The following is an 18,565-nucleotide window of genomic DNA, read 5'->3' as shown; positions in this document are numbered from 1 at the left end:
CATAGTACAAAAGGGCTTATCGACACCGAGGTATTCGCGCGCTGCTGGGTGAACAGCATCTATGGAGGCCGTCTGAATAGCAGGCGTAACAGTGGCCGTGTTTACATGAATACAACAGCTATAGTGCATCGCACTGCACCCGGTTCATAGCGCATCGAATTCATGTAAACAGGAGCAATGCGCTAGGAAAGCGCATCGTATTAATGCGCCATGCAGGGCTGTACTGAGACGGGTAAGTCGACTTTCACCGCGCGTGTAAACTCGGGGCCATATTCTCGACAATTCGCCATTTTGTCCAAATTGTGACGTACGCGTGACGTGCGCATTAAGACGGTGCCAGGTTACGTAAGCACACAATCGGGTTACGCATTCTGAAGAAAAAGAGAAATAAAGTGACAGAAAAAAGCGCGCTGTCGTCTGCTACTATATATTGGCGCCAAGTATAAAAAACGACAATGCTACAGCAGGAACCGATACTCTTCGGTGCACTCCGTGATTCGGAAGCCTCGGGTTGCAGCGAGGCGAGTGAAGTATGTTGTGGCATTGCGGTATTAGTGTGTCATGACATACTTGCGGTCGAACATTCGGCATCAGCTACGCACGGAAAGGCTGCGAAGAGTTTCAGCTGAAGAGCAAGAACGGGAATGGAATATTCGCTCTGGGTTGGAGCAAAATAGGAGCGGAGAGCAGCATTGTTGTTTATAAGCGCTGATGACCTTTCACGTTGACTTATCAGCGGCTTTTAAATGCAAGAACTAAAACGTTTAAGGACTTGGTCGTAAACAGAAGGAATCGACAGATGTCCAAAGTAGTTTCAGCACTGACGGAGAGGCGCCGGCACAGCCGATAATGTCGCTCTCTGAGGACAACGCTCGCAGTCTGAAAGTATCAATTACTGTTAGGTACTGGCTGTGCTACTCACCATATTCGAAAAGCCGCGTTATGACCAGCTACCGTCAGGTCATCAAGTCTGCTTAAGTTTCTAACATATTGTGTCGGCTTAAGTTATGTAAAGTGCGGAAAGTAGCGCGGAGAGACAGATGAAGGGAGGGAGAGAGAGAGAGAGAGAGTCTTCCACACACACACACATGAAGTGGAAGGTATGCGCCGGGCCTTACACCTAGTCGGTTAAATTTTCATGCGCTGGCGTGCGAAAAGATGTCCGACAAAGAGAACAAAACAGAAGAACAGAATAGCAGGAAGGTTAATTAGGCGATTCTCAAGCTACCGTACACGTGCAGAGGGACATAAATGGACAATAAGGAAAGAATTCGAAAAATGACTGAGGAAATCATAGTATAAAGTTAGGGCGGCGCCGCGCTCGCGTATTCCTTACTGTCGAAACGGTAAATGCAAATAATAAAGGGAGATTATTTTCAGGCTGTATTAAAAAAAGCAATAAACACAAAATGTCCCTCAACTAAATCATATGATTAGAGCGTACCGTCATAACGGGCTCCGGAGTACTTATCCTTTTTCTAAAAAATAAGCAAATGGTGAGCCCGCATGCATATTAAAAGAAAACTGTCTATATGAAACACATCACATGTGACAAGCAAACATGTGCCATGTACATGCAACATATAGTCCTTTATTAAAATAGCAGCTGTGAGAATTTTTGCTTGCTTTGCCCATCTTGGAAAGGCTGTTTAATTCATTACCATTGCAGTGAGTGCATAGCGCAAGGCAAAAAGGCAGTGTTTAGGGCCGACGTTTAAGAAAGTCTTTGGTGATCACTCGCTGCCTGTCGCGCGAAGTTCTTCCACAGCCATCAAATCATATGACCCCTCAGGTTGTGCTCACGAACCGATCAGACAGATAATCAGAAAGCATCGTGGTGTTATCTGAAAATGATGATGGTTTGGTGGGCGCTGTTATGACCGTGCATCATCCGGACTTGCGCGCTCTATTGTTCGCCTGTGGGCATGGATAAGTGCTGTGGATATGTGCTGTTGGTACAATGGCGCTAAGTGAGCCTGTTTCCATGAATCCTTTTGTGTAAGCCTGTTTTGCTTTGTGGAGACCCTGCAAATGCCAAATTGGCCCTGTCAAGGGAACCTCTAGAAAAATACAAAGAAATGTCCCCCTGCGGGAAATAGCCGGAAGTGCTTTCGTTCAATTGTTCACCCTTCCCGTCGAGAAGCGCTATCGTCCAGTGAGGAATGCCTACTGTCCAAAGGAGACGACAGTGACACGTCCGCTGACGTACAGGACAAGAAAGGAGCAAGGTGATTACGGCCATTAGAGGATTTCCCGGGAATGCAGGAAAGATTTGCAATTGCTGGAAAGGGACAATGCTGGGAGCAGTATGTGGCGCGCACGTGCACTTGGATTTCTGAGAAGGAAATCCACTTACCAGAACCAGCATATCGAATCTTTGCTGAAGAATAGAAATATACCTCCTCGTCGTTCCCAAGCTCTTCCCGCCAACAAGTGACCACGCCCAACGAAACAATGCCGGACCAGTCAGTGCATCAGACCATCAGTGCAGTGATGTGTTCGATTGGATGCCGATATCTGAGGGGCGTGCCCTGGAACTGGTTGGTCAGCATCTTCAGAGAGGGGCTGGACATAGGGGGTTTTAAGGACATTGCAGAGCACGAAAAGACGCTCTGAGCCCTGGGTAAATGGCTCTTCCAGACCCTTCTCGCTATGAACTCTTTACGCTTGCCATTTTGTTAATCTACCCTTCTTTTTCATGTAAATAATCATGTAAATAAGTTTTCTCAAAGTGCCATTAAACTTGCTTGTATATATTTTACCAACTTCGAAGATTCAATTCTTCATCAACCCCGAGTCTCTGCAGGCTACCAAGTGAAGGCCGGGTCAACTTAGTCATAGGGTCACGACAACTGGTGACCAGCGTTGGGATCTGGATCTACAAGCTACAACATCTGGTGATTGGAGGTGGATCAGAATCTACAAGCCACAACATCTGGTGATCGGAGGTGGCATCTCAAGCAACAAGCAGGAGCAACAATCGGCCAACAAGAGAGCAGCTCGGAACATCGATCGCATGTGTGGGTGAGTGCTTGGCTTTTCTTCTGATGTGGACCAGGTTCTAGAACAGGGTTAGATTTTAGAGCTGGTAAAAAGTTTTGAAATGCCTTTAGGTTTGGTAGTTTGCACTGTTGTTTTGGAAGTAGCCGACACTCGGAGCGATCATGGACCTACAAAAGCTGCAGAAACCGGAACTGTTGCAATTGTGTGAGGAATTGGGAATTGATACAAGTGGTTTGGCACGAAAACCCTTGATTATAAAGGCAATCACTGATCTGGGAACCGATGATGAGGAGCTCAGTGAAGCATGGAACCTCATCGGTCAAAAAAAGGAACAGCTCAGACAGCAGAAAGAGCGGGAAAAAGAGGAAAAGAGGCGTGAGCGTGAAATTGAAATTGAAAAAGAAGCAAAAAGGCTGGAGCTAGAAATTGAGCTCCGGAAATTAGAAGTAGAGTTGAGCAAGAGGTCGGGCAATTGTCCCCAGCTAGCGGTACCTCTTCTCAACAAGGAGGCAGATTTCAAGATGTCAAAGTACATGCAGCCATATGTGATATCAGGGGATATCGGTCTGTATCTGGCTAACTTTGAGCGAACCTGCGAAAAACTGTCCTTCCAGCGAGACACTTGGTCTCAGAGATTATTGACGGTTCTGCCCTGCGAGGCAGCGGAGGTTGTAGCGCGGCTAAGCAAGGAGGACGCGGACAACTACGAGAAGGTCAAAGCTTGCCTTCTGAGAAAGTATAGGCTTAGCGCCGAGGCGTTCAGACAACGTTTTCGGAACGCTACTAAGTCCAGGGACGAGAGTTACCCTGAATTCCTGTACAATTTAAGAGTCAATTTGGGCGAGTGGCTAAAGAGCACAGAATCCTACAGTGATAGGGACGCTGTAGTCGAGCGAATTCTTTTGGAGCAGTTTTATAACTGCCTCCCAGAAAAAGAAAGAAATTGGTTACAGGACCGAGGCGACATTAAGTCGGCAACTGAAGCTGCCGAACTCATTGAGGAGTACGCTTCGCGCCGACAATTCAGCAACCCAGCAGTGGATAGGCCCCGCAATCCCAAGTTGAGTGTGAATAACCGTCAGGAAAGGCACTTTGCTAGAGTTGGAAACGAGGAAAGGAAAGTTTCTTCAGGCAAACTCCCTAGAAAGGACGGCAGTGAGAAAAGTGGGGAAGTGACCAACGCGCAGAACACAAAGAATAAGCTTGAAGCTAGGAAGCCGCTCACATGCTTTAGGTGTAATGAGCAGGGTCACATTGCCGTCAACTGCCGGAAAGAAAAGATTGTTTTATCGTATGTCAGTGACTGCGATGAAAATATGCAGCTTTTGGAACCCTACCTGCATGACCTAGTAGTCAATGGGAAACCTTGCAAGGTACTGCACGATTCGGCCGCAACGATGGATGTTGTCCATCCGGCGTATGTGTCGCCTTCCGACTATACAGGACAGTGTGCATGGATCCGCCAGGTAGTGGAGGAACATAGTGTGTGCTTGCCAATCGCGAACGTGGTCATCGAGGGCCCTTTTGGCGAGTTAACAACCGAGGCTGCCGTTTCAGGAAAGCTTCCTAAGTGCTATCCGTATTTGTTTTCCAACAAATCGGACATGCTACTGCGAAAGAGGGGCATCCTTTTAGGAGACAGAGTTGTGCAAGCCTTAACACGTTCAAAGGCACGAGAACTAGCTACACTGCTCATACCAGAAAATTCCACAGTGGAGGAAACGGCAGTTAAAACAGTGGTCGATGTAGAAGATAGCGGGTCAGAAAACTTTGAGAGCGAGGCATCTCAGATAAGTCAACATGAAAGTGAGCTTGATAAGACACGGAATGAGGACGTTCTTGAGAGTAACCTCTTGCCGCCAGTGTCTAGTAATCTCACGAGACTTCTAAGTGGAACGCGAGAGGACTTAGCTATGGAGCAAGCCAGTGATCCCAAGATACAGGAGCTTCTCAAAAACACGGAGCAGATAGGAGAACTAAAGAAATCTGAGCTGTCCAATCTTGGCGAGATAATAACAGAGTTTGAGGCCTGCTTCGTGGACAGGCCAGGCAGGACTGATTTGACTGAGCACGATATTGAGCTGACTTCAGACGTGCCAGTGCGATCAAGGTGCTACCGATTCTCTCCAAGGCAAAGAGAAATTCTGGATAGGGATGTAACTCGCATGCTGGAATTGGGAGTAATAAAACCCTCGGAAAGCGATTATGCTTCGCCTATGATCTTAGTAGAAGCTCCAGGTAAAGACCCTAGGCCTGTGGTAGACTACCGAAAGCTAAATTCTCTCACCAGGGATCAAGTGTATCCTATTCCGAATATTAAGGAGAGAGTAGAACAGGTCAGTAGAGCGGCATATGTGACTACGCTGGACCTTACTCGAGGATACAGTGACGAAAGCCGCATATCTGCTGGCGCGTTCAGTGAGCGGTACTTGCCATGGCAAGTACCGCTCACTGAACGCGCCAGCAGATACGCGGCTTTCGTCACTCCGACGGGCAGCTACCAGCCAACAATGATGAGTTTCGGGCTCAAAAATGCTCCATTTTGTTTTTCCCGACTCCTGGATAGGGTTTTAAAGGGGTGTGAAACATTCGCGGTGCCTTATTTAGATGACATTGCGGTTTTTTCCGACTCATGGGCGGACCATATGGTACATCTAAGAGCTGTACTGAGCCTTTTGCGTCAAGCTGGACTAACCGTAAAGGCCGAGAAATGTTGCCTGGCAAGGGCGACCGTGGACTACTTGGGTCACAATGTAGGTCAAGGTTTCAGGAAACCCAGCGAGATTAAGATTTCTGCGGTAGCAGACTATCCGCGGCCGAGCACGAAGACGGAAATTCGGGCATTCCTGGGGCTGACGGGATACTACAATCACTACATACCTAACTATTCAGCTTTGGCTAGCCCTCTGACCGACGCCCTCCGCAAGACAGAACCGACAAATGTAGTCTGGCACGAACAAAAGGAAGCCCCCTTTCTAAACCTGAAGGCTGTGCCATCCGGTATTGCGAGCTCCAGACTATGACAGAGAATTCACGGTCCAGTGTGATGCAAGTGATCGAGGGCTAGGTGCTGTTCTCTGCCAGAGAGATGACGACGGTAATGAGCACCCCGTGCTCTACCTGAGCAGGAAACTGAGTTCTAGAGAGAGGGCTTATTGCGCGTCAGAGAAAGAGTGCGCTTGCATTGTATGGGCCATTCAAAAATTGCAGTGCTATCTTGGAGGGGCCAAATTCACCGTAGAGACTGACCATTGTCCCCTGGCTTGGCTGCAAACTGCGACATCGAAGAACAGTCGCCTTCTGAGGTGGAGCTTGATTTTACAGCAGTACAATTTTGAAATAAGATACAAAAAGGGGAAGTTAAATGGGAATGCGGACGCGCTTAGCCGATGTTTCTTAGCGGTCCGAGGTGTTCCTCACCATGTATCCAAATTGATACTCAGGTTCTTTTTTTTTTCGTGCGCTGGTACATGTGTGACTATGTAAAGCAGCACGTTTGGTTTTCTAGGCATACGTGGGTCCTGAACATCTTGAGTGTGGGCTTTTCTCGGACAACGAAGGCAGTTTTCTTTTGACCTGGCCTGTTCAGACGGGAGCCGAGTGCTTGCTAAGACATGTGGTTGAGTTTCAGAGACAGCTCAAGCAATTTGGCCTACGACAATACGCGACTAGCCCCAGCGAGCTTCAAGCGTTCATGTGCAGGCCATTAAGTCGTCTCTTCATGCAGCAGTTGCGACTGCTGCCCTCCGTGACTCTTCTGGCGGGGGAGGAGGCTGTTATGACCGTGCATCATCCGCACTTGCGCGCTCTATTGTTCGCCTGTGGGCATGGATAAGTGCTGTGGATATGTGCTGTTGGTACAATGGCGCTAAGTGAGCCTGTTTCCATGAATCCTTTTGTGTAAGCCTGTTTTGCTTTGTGGAGACCCTGCAAATGCCAAATTGGCCCTGTCAAGGGAACCTCTAGAAAAATACAAAGAAATGTCCCCCTGCGGGAAATAGCCGGAAGTGCTTTCGTTCAATTGTTCACCCTTCCCGTCGAGAAGCGCTATCGTCCAGTGAGGAATGCCTACTGTCCAAAGGAGACGACAGAGTGACACGTCCGCTGACATACAGGACAAGAAAGGAGCAAGGTGATTACGGCCATTAGAGGATTTCCCGGGAATGCAGAAAAGGTTTGCAATTGCTGGAAAGGGACAATGCTGGGAGCAGTATGCGGCGCGCACGTGCACTTGGGTTTCTGAGAAGGAAATCCACTTACCAGAACCAGCATATCGAATCTTTGCTGAAGAATAGAAATGTACCTCCTCGCCGTTCCCAAGTTCTTCCCGCCAACAAGTGACCACGCCCAACGAAACAATGCCGGACCAGTCAGTGCATCAGCCCATCAGTGCAGTGATGTGTTCGATTGGATGCCGATATCTGAGGGGCGTGCCCTGGAACTGGTTGGTCAGCATCTTCAGAGAGGGGCTGGACATAGGGGGTTTCAAGGACATTACAGAGCACGAAAAGACGCTCTGAGCCCTGGGTAAACAGCTCTTCCAGACGCTTCTCGCTATGAGCTCTTTAGGCTTGCCATTTTGTTAATCTACCCTTCTTTTTCATGTAAATAATCATGTAAATAAGTTTTCTCAAAGTGCCATTAAACCTGCTTGTATATATTTTACCAACTTCGAAGATTCCATTCTTCATCAACCCCGAGTCTCTGCACGCTACCAAGTGAAGGCCGGGTCAACTTAGTCCCAGCGTCACGACAGTGCTTATTAACACAGAGACAAAGAAAAGAAAACGCGGGACTGGCGTCTTTATTTCTCTTTTCTTTTTCTCTGTGTTAAAGAGCGTCCACGAAACCATCATGAACAACCTACAACTCGGTCAACTTCCCCTTCTGTTGTTCTCCGAAATGCCTCGTCTCGCGCAGATTAACCGCTTGAGTCGATGGTTTCTCAATGAGAGCAAAGCATTTGCAACGGGAGGGTAGCTACGACCCCCGTGCGGCTGTAAATCTGCGTCTTCATTATTAATCCTCTAAAAGATGACACAGCTGAAAGGTTCCCTTATGAGGTCGTTTCAGTTCTTTCTGCAATCACAACAAGATGTGTCAGCTTACTTCACCACCCACCAAACTCTCTGCCAAACTGCGGCGAGCTAACAGCCGCCTACACTGCACGTCGAATTCGCCACGTTTATTTCGCGGACGCCTCAAGTGGTTCAAAATGCGGCGCCCAACTTTAGTCATATACAGCAATGGCAGAACATCCTTTGCGTAATGAAACGTCATTTTGACGTCATCATTAAATGTTTATGCATGACGTATTTCCCGCCACATAACGTCAGCCAATCAGATTTCAGGAGTCGGCTCTTGACAGTGGGCGGTTCATTTCAGCCCATTCGTAGTACAAGCGTAAGTGCTTCCCTTTATATCATATATACCTTTGTTTTCCCTCCACAGTTACTTATACATACCCTCCATGCATCATGAATACCGCTGCTAAAATTCCGTTCTCACGCTACGTCATTTTTACGCCACCGCAAAAAGCTACTTCGACACACCGAAATTTTGCGCCACGAATTTGAAACACGTGACTGTTCTGAGAACCAATGAGAGAAAACAAATGGCGCCGAATGGCAACCATGTGTGTCGAGAATAGGGCCCCCGGTCGCTTATTAGCAAACCATATCCCGTAGGAGCACTCGAGCAGACGACGCTCTGGCGCGTGATTCCTCTGAGCAGCGCCAACAGGTGACAAATAGCGGATATATTGTCTAAACGAATAAGAACACATTTAAAGCCCACCTTTCCCGTCGCGCGATAGATTAACACCACGCATCTCTTCACTGATGCCGCTTAAACATGCGTGCGACTCCTGTGTTCTATTTTTTTTATTTCTGAATATTTGTTTTTTCAATTGTCTTCACTGTAATTATATCCTGCCTTCAGTGAGTGCATGTTACATTTAGGTTGCGTTTACAGACACCTTTAGGTAACATTCGGTATGACAACAGTTACACTAAGCAATTACCTTTCCCACAATCATTTCCTGCCTCAGTGAGTGTATATTACCTTTAGGTTGCGTTCAGAGACATCTTTCAGCAACAATCGCCGTTTACAGTGAGTGTATGTTACCTTTAGGTTGCGTTCAGAGAGACCTTTCAGCAACAATCGTCGTTTAACTCGCTGAAAGCGTCGTCTGCTCCAGTGCGCCTACGGGATATGGTATGGCAATACGCCCCCCGGTCGCATCGCATTAAGGGCAAGATGGCGGCGTTCGACGAAGCGGCGGCCGCTCGCCTTACCACCAATTCATCGTTTCCGCTCCACTGTGTCTCGCGTTCGCTGCAAACGAATGGTGAACATAGCTTTTTATTTGTCTGAAGATGCCCACACCACACAATTCTGGCGACATCATCATTATCATCATCAGCCTGACTATACCCATTGCAGGGCGAAGGCCTCTCCCATGTTTCTCCGATTAACCCGGTTCTGTGCTAGCTGCATCCACTTGACCCCTGCGAACTTCTTAACCTCATCCACCCACCTAACTTTCTGCCGCCCCCTACTATTCTTTCCTTCCCTTGGAATCCAGTTGAGGCGACAAAACGCCTCAAATTTCACGATAGCTTCTGGAATCGGGAAGATGATAGGCTTAGTAAGCGTTGTTGGACGCCGTGGACACAGAGCGCGGGATATTCAAATAGCTTCGGATTGGATAAACAAAGGCGACGAAGTATTTAATTTCGCTTCATACGCTGTATTTTGTATTTATTGTAGCTTTCCTTTTATTCTGGTATGTATAAAATAAATATTAAGCAAATTTGAAAAATTCACAAGCTGGGGCAACTAATGCTTTCAATATGCGACACCGTGTGCCGCCACCACCGCACTAGAGATGATGCGCTACATGTAAACGCTGTCGCATCGCAGTGACCATGAGGCGCTATGAAATGCGATGCAATGCGATGCGCTACTATTGCCTTCATGTAAACACGGCTGTCTAACGACCGGTGAGTCGAGGTTGCAACGACGGAGTCCGTGTATGGCAAAAAGGAAACGCACCTGCTTTGGTGGGGTCCGCGGCGTGTCGTTTCAGCAACAATAACACGCTCGCGAGGGAGAAGCTCATTTAAGGTCACTTATCGAGGCCCATGGCGCCAAATAGTACAGGAAGAATGCGGCGAAACGAAAACGCCAAATTAGCATTGTCAACCATCGCGCTGAAGTGACCTGGTGCGCGGTGTCGACGCATATGCGGCACGGGGTCGCGAAAAGAAGCGTTGAAATTATGGGGTGTTTTGCTGTTGGCTGTTGGTTAGGGGCCCGTGTGCGGGCTAAGGTTGTGATCCAGAGATCAAGATTTGGCAAGCCAATAAGTTAGCTCGGGTCATTGCTATTTGTATGTTTTGACATTTTGTTGCTCATTTTCCTTTCTTTTTTCCTCATTTTGCTTTTTTTTTGTTAGAGAGTTATTAGTTCTAGTAAAGTCAAAAGGGGTGCGGTAGGCATAAAGCAACCAATCACGGTAACGATTGCTGCAATTGGCCACGATTCGAGTGTGGGCTCGGCCCCGAGGCATTAAAACTTACCCCGAGAGCCCGGTTGAACGTTCTGGTTCGAGTGTTCTGTGCTATGGCTTAACTCGTCATCTTCGGCTAGTCCGAGCTAGCCAGATCCATATGTTGCCCAACCTTGCTGTATATATATTGTAAAGTTTTCTGCATTAACTGCCGTTAATCTTTTTGCTATCTACAAGTGGCCGTTATCCGTATTTCGTCAGTCATCGTCGCTCCACCTCACCGTCCCATGAACAAGACCTGAAATTTACTGCGCCCATTTACAGTGCGATGTCAGTGCACGCTAAGCAACCTAGGGCTGTAAAAATTTCTCGAACCCTCCACTGCGGCGTCCCTCGTAGCCGATGTCGCTTTGGAAAGTTAGACCCTAGAAACCAAACAATTTCCATGCCCGAATCAGTTGAATACTAAACAAGGGTGGATGCGTTGCTTTCGATGAGTCTAACGGTTCTATTGTTTTTGAGGATTCCAGGCTGAACTTAATAGTATACAATGGTTTGTATATTCTATCACTACCTCTGGGCAACAAAGTGATAGCAAAGCTCGGTGAGGACTTAGTGCCCAGACGCATTTTGTTGAAATGCGGAGCAGTTGCTTGGTTGAAAATGCACCGTCACCTCCTATAGGATGTGGAAGGCGGTATCCCCATTATGTGCTCATTCTCGTCCTTATCCCAGTGTCCGCTCAACATCTCATGGGGTTGTATGTATCCCCATAGAATGGCTGAAAATCTGGTGAGTAATGCCTTCTTTAGCACTTATACATATTCCAGTGCCTAACACTGAGACGAATGAAGCCATTAATTAGTAAGCTTGCTGTATGTATAGTGACAAATTATTGCTCATCACATTATGCCGGTCTAAAAACACAGCCGCTCTATTTTATTGTCCTTTCTCATTATAGTGAACCGTCGCTTTCGCTATACATGTCTATTATACCGTCGTAAAGTGGTACCGCCCCTGCGCTGTATACTGCAGTATTCCGTTGTTATGACGTTTCTTATAGCAAGCTCTGTTTTTAGGCGTGTTGATTTGACGCATGCGTTTAGTTCCGCTCTATTTATTAAGAGCGCCCTAGAGCAAACGCCAGAATGACAAGCCTCAAGTTTAAGGAGGTTAAAACATTTGTGTTGATAAATATACCTTAGTTCGCACCGACAGGATCCTTTCACATAGACGCGTTCATAATGCGCATGCAAGACCTCCGAGATCGCACGCCACTTCAGGGGGCAGGCGCTTTCAGCCAAAGCAAACTCGATGCTGATCTCAGAGGTCATGGTTTATACGTATATACTTCTCGCCCTTGCCATTGTAGCAAGCTACGACACTAATTTATTCTGCTCCATCGTAATTCAGAACGGTGAATTTTCTCAGCAAATAATTTTATGACAGAGTTAATTGCGTGTTGAAGGCCTATAGTAACGATCACTTCTGCGTCCTTTTAGACTTAAATTCTTAACTCCATAAGCAATTGTCCCGCTGTAACCGCAACGCCTCCGCTGGCGCTTCGCTGTTGCGTACGATTACTCATTTCGTACGAATTTTGCACAACAAAAAGTGAAAACTCGTAAAACTATTTCCTACGTAATTCATTCGGTTTTCAAAGTATTCGATTTATATGAGGTTCGATTCGGTATAGACGCTTTTCGCACGCCCCTGAGCATTTAGAACACATGGCAGTACGTTTTCAAGTGTTTGGATGCCGTACGTTGTTCTGAATACTTTTCTATGCCGCTTACCGGCGTTGCTTTGTTTGAAAACCTTGCATCATTGTTCATTTTTAAATAGTTTGCAGCGAAAAGGCGCTTTATTAATTCGTTCAAATTCGAAACATTTTGCGAAGAGATGTCTTCTGCCGCCTGCCGCCATATGAACAGGTAAAGGAATGAGGAAGAAAGGCCGAGTTGCTCTTAACACTCGCAGAGTGGAGTGATGAGACGAAACACAGGGGAGGAGAGTGGAAGGAAAGAAAGAGAAAAGAATGGAATTTTAATAGGAATGAAATTGGAATAGAATAAAATGGCATGCGGAATTAGTTTCAAGCGGATTTTTTTGACTGCTCTGGTGAAATAATTGCTTTGCCGTCTTTCCCAGTGAGGCGGTTTCTTATGAAAGGTTGTGCTTCTCCAGAATATGCATGTACCAATGAAGAACTGCTTGTTCAACATTTGCATGAGGCGTAGAATTGGTATGCAGCCACGAATTACGTTAGTCGGCCGTCGGCCGGGAGTCAAATGCTTGTAGGAGCGGATCGACCGCATATCGCAAGGTCATAGAAAGGCAGTCTCAATACAACGTACGGTACGTTGCGGTGCGTAAGCGCACACAGCGAGTCTCTGTACAGTCGCATTATCGTACGTAATCAGCAATGCAGAGCTAACAAACCGAACATTATTAAAATGCATATTGGGCACCATCTGTAGTGACAACTAGCCATGCTCGCGAACTACATTTCCATCGAAACGTCAATCGCCTGTGGATGTTAGGAAGACTCGCGTTTTAAAGCGCGGCAGGAATGAAAATTGTAAATTTTGCCATCGGAGGCATTCAATTTAGAAACTGAATACTGAGGGGAAACTTTGAATTGTTCCTGAAAAGTTTTTGTCCGGAATTTGCAACTTTGTTGATTTCTCTCGGCATTTTTTTACCTAACTAAATTACAGTAAAGAAACAGAACCGATTCAATTAACACGAAAAACAATAAGGGGAAATGCCAAATCTAAAGAACAATCTCCCTGTTCTTTGCTGAAGAGTAATTAACTAAGAGGCTGTCTCAAGGCGGCCGTAAAATATTTCTGGGCAATGGCATGTGATGTTTTATGTGCCTTGTAAATAACAAAAGTGATCACTAGGTGTGTTGTGATTAGGAGAAAAAATAGGCATTAGTTTACTATTTTTGTAACATAGAATGGAAGTAGTCGCGAAGACAACTTCCACAACTTATATTAAGCGGACAATGCTGCGCAATAAATGTCGACGAGCGTGAAACGAAAGGAAGAGATTCTCGATATGTTATCCAATAATTAAGATAAAACGTCCGCCATCCATGCAGCCAGAAAAATGCTGAATCGAAGTGCTTACAGATAAAGATTATTACAAGAGAAAGCCTGTTCTAATGCCGATAACATGCAATGTTCCCATCTTGCTAAAACTGAAGTGTCTTTTACCCTTTTTTTTGCCAAACTTAAGCACTCTGTAGCGATGAAGCCAATGTGATGTTGCAGTGCGATGTCGTGGAAGCGCGTGCAGTATAAAATCTTTATGGGTTTAAATGCACCAAATATGTTTTCACAACTCGGTGCCACGTTCTAAATATCTTCCGAGAATAAAAGTCTCAACATGATCGAGACCACATTTCTTGAAGTTATAGCATTGGGCGATATCTCCCTTATTTTATGCTGGCAGAAGTGAGCTCACACATCCTCACCTGCGTGGCAGCTCGTCGCCTGCCATTGTTCCTCAGCACGAAAATAAAATGCTATTCTGGGGATCTACATAATGTTGAACTGAAATTTAAAAAAAAAAAAAAAAAAAACAAAAATGGTTGAACTGCACGTGAAGGGCAAAAAATTATGGATAACCTTTGAGCTGCGCCTTTAAGTGTATGACGTGATCGCGTATAAAGCCCCGCTCTAACCAATCCGTATGAGTGTGCCTGCGTGTCGTAGGGGTAACGTGAATGCAAGGGTTCTTAACAGGCTGGCTCTGATATCACCCTCCCGTATAAGAGGAGTGACCCGAGTTGAGAGCTCTTGCCAAACGTAACGTTAGGCAACGCAACGTTCACTCAGCGCGCAGCCATATCACCTGACAGCGACCTCCTACCAGCGTCATGCACGTGATTTTCGTTCACGATGCCCACGCCTGATTTTCGGTGAACAGGGACTTAAACGCTGTTGCGTTAAACCAGTTCCCAACTGCGCGCGATTTTGAGCCAGAGGTTCGGCGGCAGGCTGTGCTGAATGTTGGTTACTATGTACGGCGTTTGTCTTGGGACCTGCGGTATATCTTGTCGAGGAGAGCATTTCCGGACAGTTCATTTCAGTTCAGTCGTTCAGTCGTGTCCGACTCTTCGTGACCCTATGAACCATGTCACGCCACGCTTTGCCGTCTCTCACTATCTTCCTAACATCACATAGCTTCATCTGCAATGCCTCGAGGATGCCATCTAACCATCGCGTTCGCTGCCTACCCCTTCTCCGGCGATCCTCAACCGTTCCCAACATCAAATCTTTCTCCAGCGACTCCTCTCTTCTCATCAGATCACCAGAGTAGCTGAGCTTTAACTTTAGAATTTGACCCTCCAATGAGCAGTCAAGGTTATTTCCGCGGACAGCGTTCCGCCAAATTCTATTTCACACTATACATGTTCGCATGGTCGGGCCGCTCGCTGAAGTGTTGCGTCCAAAGGGAACATTTTTGTATATATCTATGGCCGCCCAGGGCTGACATTATTTTCAAGCTCTTTCTACGATCTTCGGCAACCCGATGAGTTATGCCGGAATTCGCAACCTCATCTGCGCGTCCTAAATAATGCATGTCTAGAGAGCCGGGTATATCCGCGGCGTGTGAAGGAGTCGCCCTAAAGGGTCACCCGCAGTCCGAAGACTATAGGACAAAAATGTTTGCATGTATCCGTCGCACCTTACTCCTCTCTGCGCTCACGCCGTCACAGAGAACTAAGAGCTCCGCGATACCAAAGCGGAAGACAAAAATCCTGTATAAGGTCATGGTCGGCTCAGCCTCACGCGCGCGCCTCTTTTTTTATGCGTGCCTTGCTATTTTCCTCTTTCGAATATCAATACGACATGCGTACTTCTATACTAGTATAGGGCTACTGCCACTACTGCTACTACTATACTACTACTACTACGGCTACTGCCACTAACTACTACTACTACTATTAACACGGCAGCGTTAATGGCCCCGTTCACCGAGAACCTGGCGTTGGCACTGTCCACCGACACTGGAGTTAGCTCAAAAAATCGTGAGCACGACGCTACTCGATCGGGCTTCTCATTGGATATCGGAGGTTGATATCAGAGTCAGCCTGTCAGGACCCTTTCATTCATGCTACCTCTAGGCCATGCGAGCATTTTCAGGTGCCTTGGTTAAAGCGGGGCTTTATATGTGGGCTAGCAACCGACACTATCGATTCATACCCTTAAAGGCGGAGTCCCATAATTTTTACTGCTGCAATACAACTACAGTTACTATTACTATATACTGTGAATACTACCGCCACTACAACAACTACTAATAATAGTCCTACAACTAATACTCCTGCGACTAGTGCTATTATACAACTGCTACTAATGCTACTACCCCTAGTGATGCTGCTGCTACTACTACCACTAATATTAATGATACTACTACAACTGTTGCTGCTACCTCTACTTTAACTACAACCACCACTAATACTACCTGCTGCTGCTGCTGCTACTACCATCCAGATAGGCGAAATCCGGCAGCAGTACTAACAGGTATCGCTTTGACACTATAGCGGGCACAGTTGTTTAAATATATATTTGCAAACACGCCTCAGCAGGGCTAAAAAACCGTACCGAATTTATGGCGTTTTATTTATATCGACGTCGTACTATTTCATACTTAAAACTTGTCCTCGATGATAAGGTGACGAAAAATGTGTTATCCCAAAGAAACCATCTCATTAAACAGTTCAGCTCGCTTGGCAGCACTTCTAGAAACGGTGAATGTATCTCAAAATTCAAGGGATGAAACAGCATTATGGCTCAGCGTTCAAAACCACACTGAAATGGGTATAGTCTAAGGCACTCGCAAGCGTTTTCTTGTAATAGTCATACTTTTTTGGGATCATTAACTTAAGTGGGACTGAAAATAGCAGTCTAAAGAATAACTTCTTGTTTTGCGTGAATCTGTACAACTGGTATATAAATGGGTACTAATTAGTTCGAACCGAAACGTATAGCAATGTTCGAGCTTAACTGAACTCAACCGAACCATTTGAAGTGAGTAAACTCTCTCGACATGGGTGAAAAAAAAAAAAAAAAAAAAAAAAAAAAAAAAAAAAAAAAAAAAAACGATGAGACATTTGCGCTCATCCTACTAGTTTTGACCACATATCACATATTTTGACCTCTACCACCTGACCGCGGTGGCTCAGTGTCTATGGCGATCGACTGCTGATAGAGATGCAAAATGTCCGAAGCTTTCGAATGGCTTCAAAAAAAAAAAAAAAAGAAAAAAAAACGTTTTCTTCATGTTTGCTTTTTTTCACCAAAACTTAGTATTTTGAATCCAACATACGACAAAAACATCGTAGATTTATTAACTAAAAGCACGAACATTAATAATGTATTATTTTTCACATCATTCATAAACAAGGTCAGGTCGGGAGCCGCACATATCGAAAGCGAATCGTAGATTACTTCGATATTCTCCATTAACCTTTATTCCACAGTGTTCCTAACCGAGGTATCTCTATACTTCCTCTAAGCCCCGTGAACCAAACCTAACTAAATCACTTTAACTCCCTTTCTGCGCTTACTAAGCGCAAATTAGCCGATGGAAACATTAGCCTCGGCCGCCTTCTTTCCTTCCGCCTTTTTGTAAATGACATATCTTCAACTTTGTTGGCAGAGCTCTCTTCAGCAATCCGCCAGCGATGCATGGGCGGCGTCATTTGCACCGTTGACGCATTCAATATATTTTGGATAAGAGAATCATTAACATTTACTGCTGTTCCTTTCCTCGTCATGACCGTCGTCAGTACGACTACGTTAACTAGAAGCTTAAGGTCTCTCCTCTTGCACTCAAAATAAATCAGACAACCCGATAGGTGGACACTGTCCGCATTATGTACCCCGCGATTTCCTGTATAGACGTGTGGACTCCCCTCCGCTCTCTAACCTACGCTCTCATCTTGCTCCCGTGATTTTGCTTCCTATCGGTCGCTTCACTGCATCATTCTAATTTTAAGACATCATGTTCCATCTGCAGTTACCCACAGGATGCAACTGTTGTATAACATATACTTCAGAGAGATATGCTCGTAACTTCAACTTGCCTTCCGACGCCCTCCCTGCTCAATACTCTTAAGCAAACAAGGCGGACCACCCTATTCGAAACCCCAGAGCAAGATGCGCTTCCTTCCACCCCCCCCCTCCCCCCTTCCCCTCGCGCCCCAACGCCCCAATACAGGCTCCTTAACTAAGACGTACATGCACAATTAAAGATTAAAGGGCGGGTGGCCAGCGCAGTCATAACATCTTCCGAATAGGCGACATTATAGGACGACAATAGGGCATAGCCCGAACACCGAGCGTACACGGGCAGCTGCTACGCCGCAGATAACATCCTTGTGTGGGAATCGAGAGAGACAGATCGAGAGAGAGAAAGAGTAGCCGACAACGAAACGGTGCAGAGAAATGTGATAGGATTGGCGCACCGATAACGCTCTCGCTTGGCTCCGAGTTCTTTTGTGAATGCATGTGTATGTGATTGTGTCTGTGTGTCCAGGTGTTGTCAGCTGCCCGCAGCACGCAATGAACTGCTGAGAGCGGCGCGTATCGACACCACAGCGGGTTCCGCTGGGTCTACGCGCAGTTGGCGTCCTCCGCTCGGTTCTCGCTGCGCGCGGCCTAAAGCACCACCCGTCTGCCGTGCTCATCTCGCGCCCAGCTTGGCCCCGCTCTCGGCGTCTGCGCAGCTTCAAATCTAATTTCCCAACTGCGGCGCCGCCTCGAATCTCAAGATGTGCATCGAAAGTCTTAACAGGCACGTCGTTGTGGAAATCCGAAGGTGAGTGGGACAACCATCAGCGGCTCGCAGTTATTGCTCAGCACGATCCCGGAGAACTGCAGTGGGAGCTTTGTCCTGGTGCTAGACGACGGGATCGCATTTGTCATGTCAGTATGCGTGTTTTTAAACAGGAGCTTGGGGGTTCCCATGGTGTTTCTGTATTCACTTTCAATTTAGGAGCAACTTTCTATTATTGAATTATACGTTTAT

Source organism: Amblyomma maculatum, chromosome 7 (genome assembly GCF_055883805.1).
Source record: "Amblyomma maculatum isolate TAMU_Amacu chromosome 7, ASM5588380v1, whole genome shotgun sequence".
NCBI classification, from domain to species: domain Eukaryota; kingdom Metazoa; phylum Arthropoda; class Arachnida; order Ixodida; family Ixodidae; genus Amblyomma; species Amblyomma maculatum.
This window is presented reverse-complemented; position numbering follows the sequence as displayed.